This window comes from Cupressus sempervirens, chromosome 8 (assembly GCF_028749045.1).
Source record: "Cupressus sempervirens isolate cs-2001-9-10 chromosome 8, ASM2874904v1, whole genome shotgun sequence".
Taxonomy (NCBI): Eukaryota; Viridiplantae; Streptophyta; class Pinopsida; order Cupressales; family Cupressaceae; genus Cupressus; species Cupressus sempervirens.
The window spans coordinates 564,749,094-564,768,244 of NC_143125.1; positions in this window are offsets into that span (position 1 = coordinate 564,749,094).

The window sequence follows — 19,151 nt, forward strand, 5'->3', positions numbered from 1 at the left end:
AGAGCTACAAGGGAACAACAATGAAATGTTGAGATCACAAGGTCATAGCAACAAAATGCAACAATTACTCTCCACCCTCGTTCAAAGCTCCCCAACTATTTTGTGTGCATCTCTCCAAAATCAAAACAAATGGGGAATGATAAATGTCATACAAGGGCATGACATAACAATAAAATCTCAAAGATGCAAGGACACAAAAACAAGATACAAAGATCACAAGGGAACAACAATGAAATGCACCAATCACAAGGGTATGACAATGTTTATAGATCTCCACCCTCGTTGGGAGATCCCCACCTCTTTCGCACACAACTCTCCACAATCAAAATAAATGGAGAATGATTTGTGTCATGTTTTATTTAATTTATATTTATGCTTACGTGAGCATCACAATTTCAACATCAATGTCAATATTACAACAATGTTTGGGACAAGTGCAAAAAAAGCATGAAAATGAGCACAAATTACATCGTCATCGCAAATTACCATTGAAATTTGACCCCAAATGTTATAGTGAACATTCATTTTAAAATACTAGAGCCTACCCAATGACATATGGAATATATAGGTATGATATCACATAACACCTCATCCTAGTAGCTTCCAATCCTGAACTTCACTAAGCACTACTCATTGACCATGACCTTGTGGTCATCCTACACCTAGGCAATACAATATGGATGACAATACTTTTTCCTCTTGATATTTAATTCCATGACCATATTTTCTATCACTAGATTTTTAGTACTTTCACCATCAATGATTACATCACAACACTTATCTTCACATTTGCACCTTGTGCAAAATAAACTCCTTTGATCAAGTTCATTGTTACCACTCAACAAGACTCTTCAATTAACTAGAACTTCTCCTCTTTTAACATCTTCATAATGTGATGATTTAGCATATTCATCAACATATGAAACTCCACCCTAGCATTATTTTCTCTAATCTATCCTTCCTTGGCATTGGGAATAGTCAAATGCTCTATGCTAGTCTTCTTCATTATAAAAACATTTTCCTCATAAACCTCCTTTTCGTAATATTATCTCTCTTCCTCTCCTATCTCTATTTTTTTTATCATGGAAATTATTGAAATTATTTCCCCTATGGTCAACTACATGCTTTATCCTTGTTCTTTTGATCATTATTTTGGCCTCCATAATACCATCCTCCAGATCTTCTACTGTGACCTATTCCACTACTTTTTTTGTCAAGCTTTTTGATTAAATTCTCATTAATTCTTAGGGAAAAATATTATGCCTCCTCAACATTGGTCATTCAAACTAGACCTAGCTCCTCCTGAATCCTTAGCCTTAACCCATTAAGAAAATGAGAAATTTTCCCATTATCATCTTGTGCATGGTGGGTTTGATGAGAAATTGGTAGAACTCTTTAGTTGACTCTTGAAAAAATCTTCCTTCTCACTTTAACCCTTGCATTTTCTTTAGCAAATAAAACTCATAATTTATGGGAATGAATTTTTTCTTCAATTTAGCTATCATCTGAGCCCATCTAGTGATTTTGTTCTTTCATCTTCTATCTTGCTCCAACTAAATCTCCTACCATTAGATCTTCACATGTCCCTTCAACTTCACCTTCACAAACTTGACTCTATCAAGATCCTCAATATCTTCATACTCAAAGTAATCCTCAAATTGATGTATCCAATCTATCAGCTCTCCTACATTCAAATTTTCTAAAAATATGGGAACCTCATGTTGGAAATATAAGAGTAACTAAGAGGGGGAGGGTTGAATTAGTTACTGCTAAAATATATCCCAGATTCCTTAGATGTCAACATAGAACATAGACTTCATTGAAAAAGACTATTTCTCAAAAAACACATAGGCACTTGGTTAATGTTGATAATATGTTGTAACTCAATAACTACTAAAATAAAAATTGTAACTCAGTAAATGCTTAATAGGAAAATCTTAAGATATTATCTATAATTAACCTTAATTAACTTACTTGTATACACATGAAAGGAATAGCATGAACACAAGTGACACCAAGATTTAACATGGAAATCGAATTTGTTAAAAACCACAAATTGCAACTAGTTACTAATTTTCACTCTTCTATAGTGAGCCCTGTTAGGAGCCAACCCTATTAAAGGTTAAATAACACACTGTTAGGTGTGACCCCATTAGAGGATTTAATCACCCTGTTAGGAGTGCCCTTGTTAGAGGTCTTTAGACACTTCAATCTAGAAATGCCACCTTGTTAGAGAGTAACAATGAGATGACATGATTTCTAATGCAACTATATTGCTAATTATAAATCTCAACTCTGACTCGAATACTTGAACCTTTTTGATTAGATGTATCTTTGTAGCTCTCAAAGGATATTCTATTTATTCTTCTAATTCTCTTCCTCTTAGCATCTTCTATTCTTCCATATACTTTCTTAGATTCAATCCTCAAGTTGACCTTATACTTATACCTCATGCATTATCAAATCAGCTTGAATATAATTTAGAATAATTATTATTCATCTCCTCACTCAGCTAGAAGCAACAAAAAAATACATTAAACTCAATATACTAAAACAAGAAAATTCTTTGTTAGCTAACCTTGCTTGGTAGATATTAGCTCACAAACAATTTTTTGATGTTAACCAAGTGAACTTGATTAACACTTCATCTTTGCTAGCTTCCTTTGGTAACTAAGTGAGCTTGGTTAAAATTGGTTCCATCTAACCTTCCTTTATTACCCAAGTGAGCTTGGTTAACACTCAACTTCTGTGAACTTCTCTTCGACCCCAGAGTGAACTTGGTAGACACTATCTTCTAAACTTGGCAAATACTAGAATTTTTGGCAGACACAGGAAATTGGCTTCATTTCATGAGTGAGCTCGACATACATTGTTTGGTAAAGATATGACATATTGTGTAACATCAAAGACAATACATAATTAACCAAATGTTTTCAAAAATCTATTTCTTTGGCATTTATAGAAGCACAATATGTCATTGTACAATGAAATTTTAGAGCAAAATAAAGTAAGCGAAATATATTTTGTTTTATTCTAATTCTCACCTGTGAGAACTCCCTCTATCAGTGTGAGCATTCTCTGCCTTCATTTTCACCATCTTTCAGCAAACTCTTTTGTCTTCAACATCTTCTTCTTATATAAAACTCCCCCTTTTTGATATTAGACCAAGTTCTTCCACTTTGACATCTTAAACAAAATTTCCATGAAATGTAAACTCTCCATATATAGAAAATTTCTTTGATATGACACGTAAAATCTCCCTCTTTGACATCTTATGCCAAAAGAAATATTCAATTAATATCAATGTACCTCATGTAAAGATTAATATGCAATATTTCTTTTCAATATTGCATCAACATGATTGATCTTCAACTTGCACTAGTTGATGCATCACTAAACTTTATTTAGTGATCTTTAAATAGGGGAATAACTGCTAACTTACCTTTTATATACAAAAATGCATCCTTGTGTAATGGCTTAGTGAATATGTTGTAATGTCCCCTTTTTAGCTATACCTCAAGTTGCTCTCGGTTCCAGTTTAAAGACTTCAAATATTCATTTTATATTTGGAATTATATGGACTTCGTAATTATCTCTAATGAAATTTAAATTTTTTTAAATAATATACATATGTATATATTCATAATTTGTATGTGAGATAAATTATAGTTTGAAAGCTCTCCTTATTAAAATCAACTGAATATTCTTCTCATATTCATAGTTGAGTTTAACATTAATATTTCTCCTATATTGATAAATTGCAACAATAATAATGAACTTGATTATTGTATTGTGTGTAAGTGCAAGCCTCAAGGACTGATCGGGCTTCATGTAGTTGGTCTGATCCTGCTCTATACCCATGTACTATCCTATCCCCAATGGCTATGGATTGCTTTTTCTTCTTTTTTGTTATGTACTTCCTGCCTCCTTCCTAGAATCCACATTTATGTAAGGTGGTTATTACTATTATTCCTTTGTTTGGTGCTCTGTCGCACATCCTTTGATGTGATCTAGTAGTTTATTTTGATTTTTGACAAAATACATGTTTGATGGTAACTAGTTGAATGTGATCTGATGTCCCCTCCAAGTCATATTACCAACTTGCCTTTATATCCATGCATACACCAACTTGAATAGACGTGTCTCATATAAGATTGATTTAACAATGTAGTCTATCATATTAGTTATATATATATATATATATATATATATATATAGAGAGAGAGAGAGAGAGAGAGAGAGAGAGAGAGAGAGAGAGAGAGAGAGAGAGAGAGAGAGAGAGAGAGAGAGAGAGTTTAGTTTTTGGTTAGTTTATTTTGTGTTTTGTTAAATTTATATTTAAATGTCTATGTGTAAATATCATTGGTAAGATATGTATACTATATATTATTATGGATTCATATATATTATTATGAATTCATATATATATTATTAAGAATGATAATGAACAATATAAATAATTATGAATGATAATTTATGTTATTATAAATAACTTAACATGAATGGTAATTTATACTATTATGAACAATTAAGCAGAGTTATTATGAATAATAATAATGTATATTATTAAAAATAGATCATAGATATTTATCTATATCAATATTATTTCTTTTGGAAATAATCAATAATATTATATGAATTATTATTAAATCATACACAATTATAATTATAGGATTCTCTTTAGGAGGGGTGATGATAGTCTCCCCTTCTCAAAATTGCTTTTCCTCAAGCAATATCATTCATACACCAGCTATTTCATAGACAAGAAACATATTTTCATATAAAGGCCTAGAAGATTTTATAAAACATATATCTTAATGAATGAAAACACAGAGTAGACATGGAGTAGACACGATGTAGATAGATGAAGATACGAAGCAAACATGATGCAGACACATCATACATAACCTTGATTAGATCCTAAAATTAACAATGTGCAATGATTATACTTCTTCATTAGGCTTATGAACCCTACAACCACAAAATAAGCATCGGTACATGCATATAAATATATATAAACTTCAAAGAAATTAGAATAATAATAAGTTAATCCAAGCCAGTTCCATACTAAGCCCAAGAGTGGAACTTTGGCCCCCTTGGCTCCGGTGGTAGGTGTTAGGCATCCACACGAGGTGGTCTACTTAGTGGATTGCTTGTTTGGCTAGAAAGGTTCTTGTGAAAAGGATCCATTACTATCTTTCCCTTAACTAGCACTACAATAGGGTATCCTAACCTCTCTCTCTTGATTGCAAACTCCATAGGAAAGTTGATAGGGTTCCCTTACTATCTTCCCCTTAACTAGTACTACAATAGGGTGTTCTCCCCTGATTGCAGACTCCATAGGAAAGTGGTAGGATTCATTTACTATCTTTCCCTTAACTAGTACTACAATAAGGTATCATAGTAGGTCTTCCTTGATTGTAGACTCTATAGGAAGGATAGATGCCCTTATAGTCTTTCCCTTAACTTGTACTACAATAAGGTGTCTTAACAAACCTCCCTTAATTGCAGACTCCATAGGAAAGTTAAATATGGCATTTCCCTTAACTAGTACCACAATAAGGTGTCTTAACAGACCTCCCTTAATTGCAGACTCCATAGGAAAGTTATATATGGTAGGGTTTCTATATAGTCTTTCCCTTATCTAGCACTACAATAAGGCATCTTATAGACCTTCCTTGATTGTAGACTCCATAGGAAAGCTACTTGAAATCCCTAAATCATTTCTCAAATAATCAATTTTACACCTTTATGATTACATTAATTAAGAAAACTTACAATTTCATATTTTTTAAGTATGATTGAACTTCCTTGAAGTGCCATTGGCTTCCCTCTCTATTCATTGACTGAATGTTATTGATGTTCCCTTGATCATATCTCATCTTCTTCGATGTTGTCCCTTCTAATTCCAAGTCTAGTATTTCCTCTATTCTATGAACTTGACATTTCTTCCTACATTTATGTCCTAGTTCCCATGATTCCTTGCATTTGAAGCATAATATCTTCCTTCTTAAGTCTTCTTGTTGTTTTTGAGCTTTCTCGTCTTGGCATAGGTGACCCTTTTCAAAGTCCTCACCACAGTGAAAAAAATTTCTTTTTGACAGTTCTTGCTTGTGGTTTTCACTCATATTGTGGAATGGTTTGCTATGGTTACTTCAAGGTCTACAACTTGATGATGAAATTTCTAATCTGAAAGCTATTTCAATGGCGTCGTCTAGAGATGTTGGTTTAAGAGCACTAACCAACCCTCTTAGTGAATCTTTTAATCCTTCCACGAACAAGTAAGTGAGTTTTTCATTATCTACTCATGTAACTCTAACTAAGAGTTTTTCAAATTCGGCTATATAACCTTTGATTGATCCTTGTTGCTTGATTTGAGTCATCTTTCTAAAGTCTTCTTGAGGACTGTGCTTTCTATCAAACCTTTTAATGAGTTTTTGAGAGAATTCTTCATAGGAAGTAATATTTTGGTGTCCTTGAGTAACAAGGGCATGATGTCACCAATCATGTGTTGTGCCTTCTAAGTGAAGGATCGCAAATTGGAGTGCATCCTCTTCTATCATCAGGCTAAGGATAAGATAAGTGTTCAATCTTTGTAGCCAAGAATGTGCAGTGGTCTTTTTTGATCCATCAAAATTTGGAAGTGTTACTTTATTTACTTTGCTTTTAATATCTTAATTTCGCGGTCTTCTTTCTCTCCTAGGAGTTCCTTGCCTGTTAGCTTCACATAATTCTCTAAATGTTACTAGCTCTCTGATTTTTGGTTCAAGGCTAGCATAAGCTCTTGCATTCTCAATAGCATTATTGGTTGTTTGTCCCTCTCCTTCCACCGAGGGGTCCTCCCAAGGTAAGAAAGGTGGTTTGGGCACTCGAGATGATGAAGCTCCATTATTTTCTGACTGGTTTGAACTTATGTCTCTTCCATTAGCATTATGGTTTCTTAGATTGTTTATGGAATTTCCCATGTTTTGCAATGCTTGAAGGAGTGCTTAGTTTGATTTATCTATCTACTCTGCTAGAGTTTGGTTTGTCTGTTCCATAACATTCCTAATTTCATTAGATAGTTGTTCACTCATTTTTGCTCCTTTTTTCATTTACTATCTTTTAGGATGGCAGGATCAAGCTCTGATACCAATTGTAATGTCCCCTTTTTAGCTATACCTCAAGTTGCTCTTGGTTCTAGTTTAAAGACTTCAAATATTCATTTTATATTTGGAATTATATGGACTTTGTAATTATCTCTAATAAAATTCCAAATTTTTTAAATAATATACATATGTATATATTGATAATTTGTATGTGAGATAAATTATAGTTTGAAATCTCTCCTTATTAAAATCAATTGAATATTCTTCTCATATTAATAGTTGAGTTTAACATTAATTTTTCTCCTCTATTGATAAATTGCAACAATACTAATAAACTTGATTATTGTATTGTGTGTAAGTGCGAGCCTCAAGGACTGATCAAGCTTCACATAGTTGGTCTAATCCTACTCTATACCCACATACTATCCCATCCCCAACGGCTATGGATTGCTCTATATTTTATTTTTTGTTATGTACTTCCTGCCTCCTTCCCATAATCCACATTTGCACAGGGTGGTTGGGATTGTTGTTCCTCTGTTTGGTGCTCCATCCCACATCCTTTGATGTGATTTGATAGTTTATTTTTATTTTTGACAAATACATGTTTGATGATAACTAGTTGAATGTGATCCGATGTCCCCTCCAAGTCATATTACCAACTTGCCTTTATATCGATGTGTACACCGACTTGAACATACATGTCTCATATAAGATCAATTTAACAATTCAGTTTATCGTATTAGTTAGAGGTATATATATATATAGAGAGAGAGAGAAAGAGTGTGTGTGTGTGTGTGTGTTTAGTTTTTGGTTAGTTTATTTTGTGTTTTGTTAAATTTATATTTAAATGTCTATGTGTAAATATCATCGGTAAGATATGTATACTATATATTATAATGGATTCATATATACTTTGATGAATCCTTTTACATAATAATAAATTCATATATATATATTATTAAGAATGATAATGAACAATATAAATAATTATGAATGATAATTTATGTTATTATAAATAACTTAACATGAATGGTAATTTATACTATTATGAACAATTAAGTATAGTTATTATGATGAATAATAATTTATATTATTAAAAATAGATCATAGATATTTATCTATATCAATATTATTTCTTTTGGAAATAATCGATATTAGTATATGAATTATTATTAAATCTTATCCAATTATAATTATAGGATTCTCTTTAGGAGGGGTCATGACATATGCCTACAATTTGTTCTTTAGTATTCACATATTCCAATCGTATTTCTTTGTCTTACACCAATTCTCTCAAAAAAAAATTATTACAATGTGCTTGGTTTTGGTATGCATCATATGATTCTCTAATATATTAATTACACTGGTGTTATCACATAAGATAACCATTGGACCCTTGATCTCTACCTTAATACCTACCAATAGTTGCTTTAACCAAACAACATTAGAATAATTAACTCTTGTTGCAACATACTCTAGCTCTACTCTAGACTGAGAAATGAAATTATACTTCTTACTTATCCAAGACACTAGTTTATTACCAAGAAAGAATGCTCCACCAATAGTGCTCTTCCTATCATCAACACTTCTTGCCCAATCAACATCAGTGAAGGCTTTCAAATCTAAAGTTCCTCCTTTCTTATACCATAATCCATAGTCTTGAATACCATTCATATACCTCATGATTATCTTGATTGCCATTATATAATTTTCTTTAGGATTAGCTAAAAATCTTGCCACCATACCAACAAATAATGCAATATCAGGCCTTGTATGCACTACATATTGCACTTTATCAATTATTGATCTCTATGTGATCTAATCTACTTCCTTGGAATCATCACTCTTGGAAAGCTTATGTCCAATAGACATAGGTGTTCCAACTAGTCTTGAATCCTCCATTCCAAACTTCTTTAGTATCACCTTGATATATTTAGATTGAGTAATGTAGATACCATATTTTTTGAACTATTGAATCTACAATCCAACATAGAATTTTATCTTTCCAAACATGGACATCTCAAATTCCTTACTCATTTCTTCTAAAAAATCTTTGCACAAGACATGAATTTTAGAAAACAATGAGTCATCCACAAATATTTCTATCATCACAATCTTCTTTTTTAGTCCTTCTTTGATAAATAGGTTATTGTTATCATTTTTTCTTTGAAAACTAATCATAATCATGTATTTATGAAGTCTTTTGTACCAAGCTTTGGGAGCTTTCTTGAGACCATGCAATGCTTTTTGCAGTTTACAAACCATATCCTTTTTGCTAGGATCTAAAAAATCTTCATGTTATTCTATGTAATCTTTCTCTTCACGAATTCCATTTAGGAATTCATATTTCACATCTATTTGATAAACTTTAAATCCTTTATGTGTAGCATAACCAAGTAAAGTCCTAACACCTTCTAATCTTGCAACATGAGAAAAAGTTTCACCATAATCAATACCTTATCCTTGAGAATAGCCTTTCCATACTAACCTTTCTTCATTTCTAGAAACTTCTCCATCTTCATTCAACTTATTTCTAAAAACCCACTTTGTGCCAATTACAATTTTATCCTTGTGTCTAGGAATAAGAGTCCAGGTGTTATTCCTTTCTATTGGTTCTATCTATTTGTTCATTTCTTCAATCTAGCTTTCATTATGCAAAGCATCTTTAACTAATCTAGGTTCAAATTTAGTAAGAAAATATGGACCTTTCAATTTGTTTCATATCATTGTACCATCTAACTTTTCTCTAATAATCTGATTAGGTACATGGTTCCTTCTTACTTACTTGCCAACATGGGTACTTTGGATTGAGAACTTGTTCCACCAGCCTTGCCATGATTTTTTGTATGAATCTTGGGTCCCACGATCTGTGACTTGTGTCCTTCAAATTTGGTTTGGTTTGGCTATAACTTGGGTCCTTTAGACTATTACTCAAGTTGCACTAGATGCAACTCAGGTGCTTCTGGAGATTTTGGGGACTCGATGGTAAAGTCTCCTAACTTCCAGTTAGATTTGGCAATGTAACAGGTTGAAAGTTAATAAACTTTTTGCAGTCCTTGGGTTCTTTACTGCTCTCTTCTTCACGCTTTTTTGCAAACTCATCAATTCTCACATGTGCACTTTCTATGATCTTATGAATAGACAAATTCCAACATTTATATTCTTTACTACTGTTGGAGTATCCTAGGAGTGTGCCTTCATCACCTTTGACATCAAATTTACCTTTCCTAGTCTCTTTCAAAAGATAACATTTTCTACCAAATACTTTCAAGTAACTTACATTAGGTTTGTAGCCATACCATAGTTCATAAGGAGTTTGATTTTATTCTTTCTTCAGTCATGCTTTGTTCAAGTTATATGCCCTATTGTACTAATTACATCCTTCTAGTATTTGATGGCAACATTATTTTTTATCATCAAGGTTCTTGCACAATCCATGATGGATTTGTTCCTTTTTTCAGCTATACCATTTTGTTGTGGTGTACCAGGGGTTGATACTTGTCTTTTGATACTTCTTTTAGCGTAAAATTCATTAAAGTCATTACAAATGAATTCACCATATCCATCTAATCTCAAATACTTTAGCTTCTTTCTTGTTTCCTTCTCTACTCTTGCCAGATAAGATTAAACTTTTGGAAAGCTTCAAACTTTTATTTTATATAGATTACAATCATCATTTTGGAGTAATCATGAACAAAAAGAGTAAAGTACTTATCTCCACTATAACTCTCAATTCCAATAGGTCTACATTAGGTAGTATGAGCTAGCTCCAAGACTTCTTCAAAATGATAGTTCTTGCTTTTTAAACTTGTCCTATCCATCTTTTTAATTTGATAATTTTTGCATAGGTCGATATCAAGTTTTCTCAAACTAGGAATACCTCTCACTCTTATTCTTTTTTTCTTATCTTGATTAGATTATCAAAGTTCACATGACAAAACCTTTTACGCCATAACCAAATTTCTTCTACTTGACCAATGAAACATGAACTTTCACTAAGATCTAGGTAGAACAGGTTACCTTTTGTTTGATTACTAGACCCAACTAGAATTTGTTTCCATCTAGTAGCTTGGTCTTCCCATTCATGAATTCTACCTTGAATCCAATGTTATTTGAATGTTCCACACTTAGTAGATTATGGTTTAGTCCTCCAACCCAATAAGCATTATGACATCTAAGTTCATTAGTTAGTGAGATACAACATTTTCCATTTATGTAACATGGTTCATTGTTTCCAAATCTTATACTTCCACCATCATAATTTTCCAAACCTTCAAACTTTGTTTTGCCACTAGTCATATGAGGTGAGAAACCACTATCAGTAATCCATGTATCATTTTTGGTGACATGAGAGGTAAGTGTCATTTTATCTTCTTCATCATCACATTCACCTTTTACAATAATATATACCATCTCATCATCATCACTACTATTTGGATCTTTAGCCATAAAAAAAGACTTCTTACCTTTGTATTTGTAGTCCTTTAAGTTCTTGAAATCATTCTATCCTTTGTACTTATTGTGCTTCTTTTCATCTTTGTCTTCTTTGTTTGGACACCTTGTAGCAATGTAACCAACTTCTTCACAAGAAAAGAAAATTAAAGGAATTTTACCTTCATACTTTCCTTTTCCTTTGGGATACCTTCTTGCAAGAAATGATTCAATCACTTGGATGAATATGGCCCTTGGCCAATAATTCCTCCAACTACAATCAGAGCTCACTCAAATCTTGAGTATTCATATAGTAAGGAGATTGGGAAATAGGCTTTGTTCTTAGAATGAGATCAATATGAATATCAATGTCATGTTCCAATGGCATACCTGGTATCCCATCAAGGAATACATATACATACTCATGAAGGAATGGGTCATCAACCAGCATCACCTCATGGACCTTAGCCTCCTCAAGGTCAGTGACAGTGACCATAAACATATGACATCCATGTTATAGACTCCACTTCAGTGGCTTAGCTAAGATCATCCAAAGTAAGAAAGGCCTCTAGACACTTATAAGTTCCACCTACCCACCTATATCATCCACACATTGAACTAACTTACATTAGTAGTCTATATTCACCTAATGGGTAGCTAACAAATCCATACTCAATACAATGTCACAAGACCCTAAGGATAAGATAAGGAGATCCACTATGGTGGTGAAGCTGCCCAATGATGTAGGAGCATCCTAGATTTCCTTGTAATCCTATACTTTTGTTCATTCTGCCACTTGATGTTGAGTTGCCAGTTTCAAGTTGATGTCGAGTTGTCAGTTTCCAATTGATGCTGAGTTGCTAGTTTCCAATTGATGCTGAATTCCTAGTTTCAAGTTGATGTCAAGTTACCATTTTCCAGTTGATGTTGAGTTGCTAGTTTATAGTTGATGTCGAGTTGTCAGTTTCTAGTTGATGTCAAGTTACCAGTTTCTAGTTGATGCTCTCAATTTCTAGTTGATGTGGAGTTGCTAGTTTCTAGTTGATGTTGAGTTACTAGTTTCTAGTTGATGTTGAGTTACTAGTTTCTAGTTGATATTGAGTTGCCAGTTTCCAGTTGATGCCGAGTTATCAATTGATGTTGAGTTAATAGTTTCCAGTTGGATCTTGGAATGTAAATGTATTTGTATTTGGCCATAACCCAGAAAGCCTTACAGCTAGGCATGTATGAAGATATTTTGATGAATGAATAAAAGTGAGGAGAACATCTTTCATTCATATTTGACCACTACTTTTATTCATAGTTGGATTAGATCTCTAAAATGGAGAAGTTTTATGAGTATGAAAAACTCTTTATAATAGAAACGTGAAAATTGCAGTCCCTAGGTTAAAAGGTCATGCATCACTATGGTGGGAGCACTTGTGAATTGATAGAAAAAGAAGAGGAAAGGAGAAGATCAGAACTTGGCCAAAGACGGTGAACAAGGTAAAGAACAAATTCCTTCTTGGTAATTACCAAGTTATCTTCTTGAGAAAGAGGCAAATTTTGAAACAAAAAGACATGACTATGAAAGAATATACTAAGGAATTCTATAGATTGGACATCGGATCTGGACATGTGGATGATGATGTTGAGAAAATTGCAAGGTACATTAATGGATTGAGATCTGGAATACAAGATGAAATAAATTTTGCAAAGTTGGAATATGTAGAAGAAGCATATCAATATGCCTTGAAAGCTGAGGAGATCTTGACAAAGAATTGTGAACAAAAACAAAGAGGTAGAGGTGGTAGATTCCAGAGAGGCAGGGGTAGATCTTATGGTGAAGATGGAAGATCTAAAAAAATTGTATAGGCTAAAAGAAAATTTGAATGGAAGAATGATGACAAGGACAAGACCAAATGGAAAAGTGGTAATTCTTATTGAGGTACTAATTCTTACCAAGGAAGAGGTAATTCTTATTCTAGAGGTGGATTTCATGGTAATTGTTTCAGATGTGGTAAAGAGGGACATAAATATTTTGAATGTAGATCCTCCAAAAGAGGGAAAGGTAATAGAAATGTTGTGATTCAAGGAGATGGTGAGCGTTCACCAAGTGGACTTGAGGCTTGAGAAAATCTGATGGTGAGAAGGACCTTATGTAATAAGGGAAGTGATGAGGAACCTATTTTAAGGAGAATTCTTTTCAAGACAAGATGTAAGATGGCTAGAAAATGTTACAAAGTGATCATTGATAGAAGAAGTTCTACAAATATGTCATTAGAAGAGTTGGTTACCAAGTTGCAGTTGCAGAGGCTGAAGCATCCTAAACCTTATCGTGTTTCATTGATCAAAGATGAGCATAAGACATTAGTAAGTGAGCAATGCCTTGTGAAGTTCAAGATTGGACATTACTTTGATGAAGTTTTTTGTGATATTATGCCCATGGATTGTTGTCATCTTTTGTTGGGTAGACCTTGGCAATATGATAGATATGTTGTACATGATGGAAGATTGAATCAATATACTCTTTGGGTAAATGGGAAGAAACAAATATTGCTACCTTTAATTGAAAGTACAGACGAGGTTAATTGTACTACTGTAAAAAATTGCATGGTTAATGGGAAACAATTTGAAAAGGAAATGAAAAATAATCAAGTCTATTTTGCCATAGTTCCTAGAGGACCGAGTGTTGGTAGTAATGACCGAGCAACATAAGCTAGTAATAATTGCGCAGTAGATAGTGATAGTCGAGTACCAGTAGAAATTACAAAATTGTTGAATGAGTATAAAGACATTATTGCTGATGATATTCCTAATGGTTTACCTCCAGTAAGAAGTATAAATCATTGTATGGATTTGGTTCCTAGAGCTAGTTTTCCAAATAAAGCACCATATAGATTGACACTTGCAAAGAATGAAGAACTTAATAGACAAGTGCATGAGTTGTTGTAGAAAGGTTTGATCAGAGAAAGCTTGAGTCCATGTGTTGTACCTACTATATTAGCACCTAAAAAGAATGGAGAATGGAGAATGTGTACTGATTCCAGAGCTATTAATAAGATCATAATGAAATATAGGTTTCCCATGTCAAGGATGGATGACATAATGGATTGTTTGAGTGGAGAAAAGTATTTTAACAAGATTGATTTGAAGAGTGGCTATCATCGTATCAGAATCAGAGAAGGCAATGAATGGAAGACTACTTTCAAGACAAAAGATGTTTTTTATGAATGGTTGGTTATGCCTTTTGGTTTGACTAATGCACCCAATACTTTCGTGAGGTTGATGAATGAAGTTCTGAAAAGATTTTTGGGTAAGTTTGTGATGGATTACTTGGATGATATTTTGATATTCAATAAGACTAAGGAAAAACATCTTGAGCATAATAGATAAGTATTGCAAAGATTAAAAGAGGAAAAGTTTTTGATTAATCTAAAAAAGTGTTCTTTCATGCAAGAGGAGATTATATATTTGGAATTTGTGATTTTAGCTGATGGATTGAAGATGGATCCTAAGAAGGTTAAAGAAATTTTGGAATGGCCTACACCTTAAAATGTGGGTGAGGTAAAGTCATTTCATGGTTTGGCTAGTTTTTACAGAAAGTTTATAAAAAAAATTAGTTCTATTTGCAATGCTATGACCGGGACAATGAGGGGATATAAAAAGACTTCAAGTGGACACATGGAGCTGATAATATTTTTAAAACTTCAAAATAGAAGGTTTTTGAATTACTTGTATTGGCTTTACCTAATTTCAACAAAGTATTTCAATTTGAATGTGATGCAAGTGGTAATGCAATAGGATTTGTATTAATTCAAGAAGGAAAACATGTTGCTTTCTTTAGTGAAAAGTTGAATGATGCTAAAAGGAAATATTTTGTGTATGACCAAGAATTTTATGCTATTTTCCAAGCATTGAAGAAGTGGAGACATTATTTGATTCCTAAAGAGTTTGTACTATATATTGATCATAAAGCTTTACAATACTTGGGAAGTCAACATAAATTGAATCAACGACATATGAAGTGGGTTGAGTACTTGCAATCTTTTACATTTGTGATCAAGAATAAGAGTGGAGTTACTCACAGAGTTGCTAATGCATTGAGTAGAAGACATTCTTTGTTGACTGAAATCAAGGTAGAAGTTCTTGGTTTTGATGAAATGAAAGATTTATATGATGCTGATCCTGATTTTTCTGAGGCATGGAGAGAGTGCAAAGTACCAATTCTGATAGATCACATAAATAAATATGATGAGCATTTCATTCAAAAAGGTATGTTGTTGAAAGGTATTCAGTTGTGTATTCCTACAAGTTCTATGAGGTTGAATCTAATTAAGGAAAAGCATAGTAGTGGATTAGCTAGACATTTTTGAATTGATAAGACACTGAGTTTGCTGAAAGAAAAGTATTATTGGCCACAAATGTATAAGTATGTTCAGAAATTTGTAAAGAATTGTGGAGTTTGTTAAGTTTCAAAAGGGGTGAGTCAATATATTGGTTTGTATACACCTATTACCATTCCTAAGAAACCTTGGACTGACATCAGTATGGATTTTGTTCTTGGCTTCCCTAAGACAGTGAAAGGGTATGATTCTATATTTGTTGTAGTGGATAGATTTTCTAAGATGGCTCATTTCATACCATGTAACAAGACATCAGATGTTGAGCATGTTGTTGAACTTTTCTTTAAGGAGATTGTGAGATTGCATGGACTACCAAGAAGTATTATTTCTAACAGAGATAGTAAGTTTGTTGGTTATTTTTGGAAGACATTGTGGAAGAAGATGCGTACTGAGCTGAAATTTAGTTCTACATTCCATCCATAGACAGATGGACAGATAGAGGTTGTGAATAGAAGCTTGGGTAATTTGCTGAGATTTTTAGTCAGGAATAAGCCAAGTAATTGGGAGATGGTATTAGCACAAGCTGAATTTGCATATAACAATTCTGTGAACATGAGTATAGGGAAGACACTTTTGAGATTTTTATTGGACTGCATCCTAGAGGTATATCAGATTTGAGACATGTTGCTGGTGAAGAAAAGAAAAGCATTGCAGGAGAAGAATTTGTTGATTTTATGGAGTCTTTGTGTAAGGAAGTGAAGTTGAGGTTGGAACAAAGTAATTAGAAGTATAAGGAGAATGCTAATAAATCTAGAAGACATCATGTTTTTGAAGTTGGTGATGAGGTGATGGATCATCAAAAGAAAGGAAGATTCCCAATTCGAACATACAGTAAGATAAAGATGAAGAAGTTTGGACGTTGTAAGATCTTGAAGAAGTTTGATAGTGGTAATGCTTATGAAGTTGAGTTACCTTATGACATGGATATATCTCTTATATTCAATGTTGTTGATCTATATAAGTATCATGAGTTAGATGATGAAGTTGTTATACCTGATGATTATCTAAAGAAGCAAATTGAAGAGGTTGAATAGATGTTGGACTAGAGAGTTGGCAAAAGTACAAGAGGAAATGACTACTATGAATATTTGGTAAAGTCAAAGAATAGATTTCCAATTCATGTCGAGTGTCAATTTCTAGTTGATGTCAAGTTGCCAGTTTCTAGTTTATGTCGAGTTACCAGTTTCCAGTAGGTGCCAAGTTTCCAATTTCTAGTTGATGCCAAGTTACCAGTTGATGTCGAGTTGCTAATTTCTAGTTGTTGCTGAGTGCCAGTTTTCCTTCATGCACTAAGTTACCTAGTGAATGTCGAGTTTCAACATTTGGATGTGATTTCTACAAGCCGACTTACGAGATTTATTTTGATCACGACAATTATGTTAAGATCTTTTCTTGGGATATGTCTAGACAGTTGTTGGGTCAGCCTTCCTTTTATGTAATGTTCTAGAATGTTCTGTAAGCCATTTTGGCAAGTAATATAGAGTGTTTAGGCTTAGAGTTAAGTAAGTTTTTGGGAGCAGATTGTGGAGCAGAACTAAAAGTACAAATTTGTAGTTGGATCTTGGAAAGTAAATGTATTTGTATTTGGTCATAACCCAGAAGGCCTTACACCTGGGCATGTATGAAGATATTTTGATGAATCAATAAAAGTATTTCACTCTTCTTTCTCCTTTGGTGGCTATTTTTTGTGTTTTTTTCCATTGTGTTAACTCTTGTAGGGTGGTTTGGATAGTTGGGTGAGCCTTTGGCCCTAGTTATTCACCCTTTTCCTATGTCACCCAAGTCCAACACACAACCACTAACTATGGAATCTATAGTCACCTTGGAACTTGTAGCTAACTCATCATGCCACCTATCAACTTGTCTTGTCTCCACTAGTCCACATTCTTAAACAAGGGTTGGTGAAATAAAAGAACCTAATGCACCTAAATTCATTAATACTATAAAAGAATTAATTACCATGCAACGTACCTATAGTCTTGACTACGGTACCATGGTGCTCGTCTTTATAATTTTCAACCAGCACAAAAAATCTGTGGGATCTTCTTGCATCACCCATAGTGGGTTCAAACATGGCCACTCCTTTCCTAGGTTCTAAAGATGTCTTTATAGGACATTCCATTGATTTATGGAAAATTTGACCACATGAGGAACATGCTCCTATAAAACTAGAACTAGATCCACATTGATCCTAGGAAGCACTAGATTGAGGTGCACTTCCCTTGCTAAAGTTTTGCTGACTAATCTGAGATGGGAAACTCTATTGGGACTGCTAACCTCTACTCCAATTATGCCTCTTTCCTCTTGTAATACCTAAATTTTGTCCATCCTTTGGCCAATATTGATAGTTTTTTTGACTCCCATGATCACAACTACTTTGTGAGGGTGTTGACTAGGTTTTACCCTTTCTTGAGAGTTATGTTTGAGGGGATTGTGCACCCTACCCTAAAGGTCATGTACTATGGCCCTAGGAGCCTAATCTAACATTGAGTCCTCTAGCCACATTGATCTTAGTAATCCTTTCCTTCTTAGTGGTGAGTGCAAGTATCCTAGGCTAATGAAGATGGACATCTCCAATGATAGTCTTTAAGACCCCTGACAAAATTTTTTTTGAGGAGTACCTCATCGTAATAGTAACTAGAGTACTTTTTGATCAACCTAAGGAACTATTGCCATTTTTGGTCTCCCACCAAAATTTCAAATTTGTATGCCCAGCCTGTCCAATAGCCACTTCCAGCTTTATATTATTTTAATGCCCAAGAAATATTGAAAAATTTGAACGATGAAACCTCATGTTTTATTTGCATTAGCCTACAACTTTCCTTGCCATTAGATCTTCCATGATCTATGGTTCCCAGCTTCCCTGCATTATCAAGATGCGTGACCCTTAAATAATGCGGGAAAGCCCCTTTCGGTTGCATGTCAGGTGGGTCCCTCTTTGCCTGGTTGTTTCTTTGACATCGGGTCTGGATAAATCAACAGAGGGCGCTATGGCGCTATCAAAAAATCCATGCTTCTCACCGTTAGCGACATAGCGCCCAGACGGAAAGTGATCCTATGACAAAGTTTGGAAATATGATGGGTCCCAAGTATGCCCCATGAAATATCATGATGAATTTTAGATAGGTTGGGACGTGGCCAGGTTCTATTGGTTGGTTGGCTGACAGGCCGAATCCATCTTGCCCACCATCAAATCTCAGAGATATCAACAATGGGTGCTATCTCACTATGGGAAGTTGCTCATAAG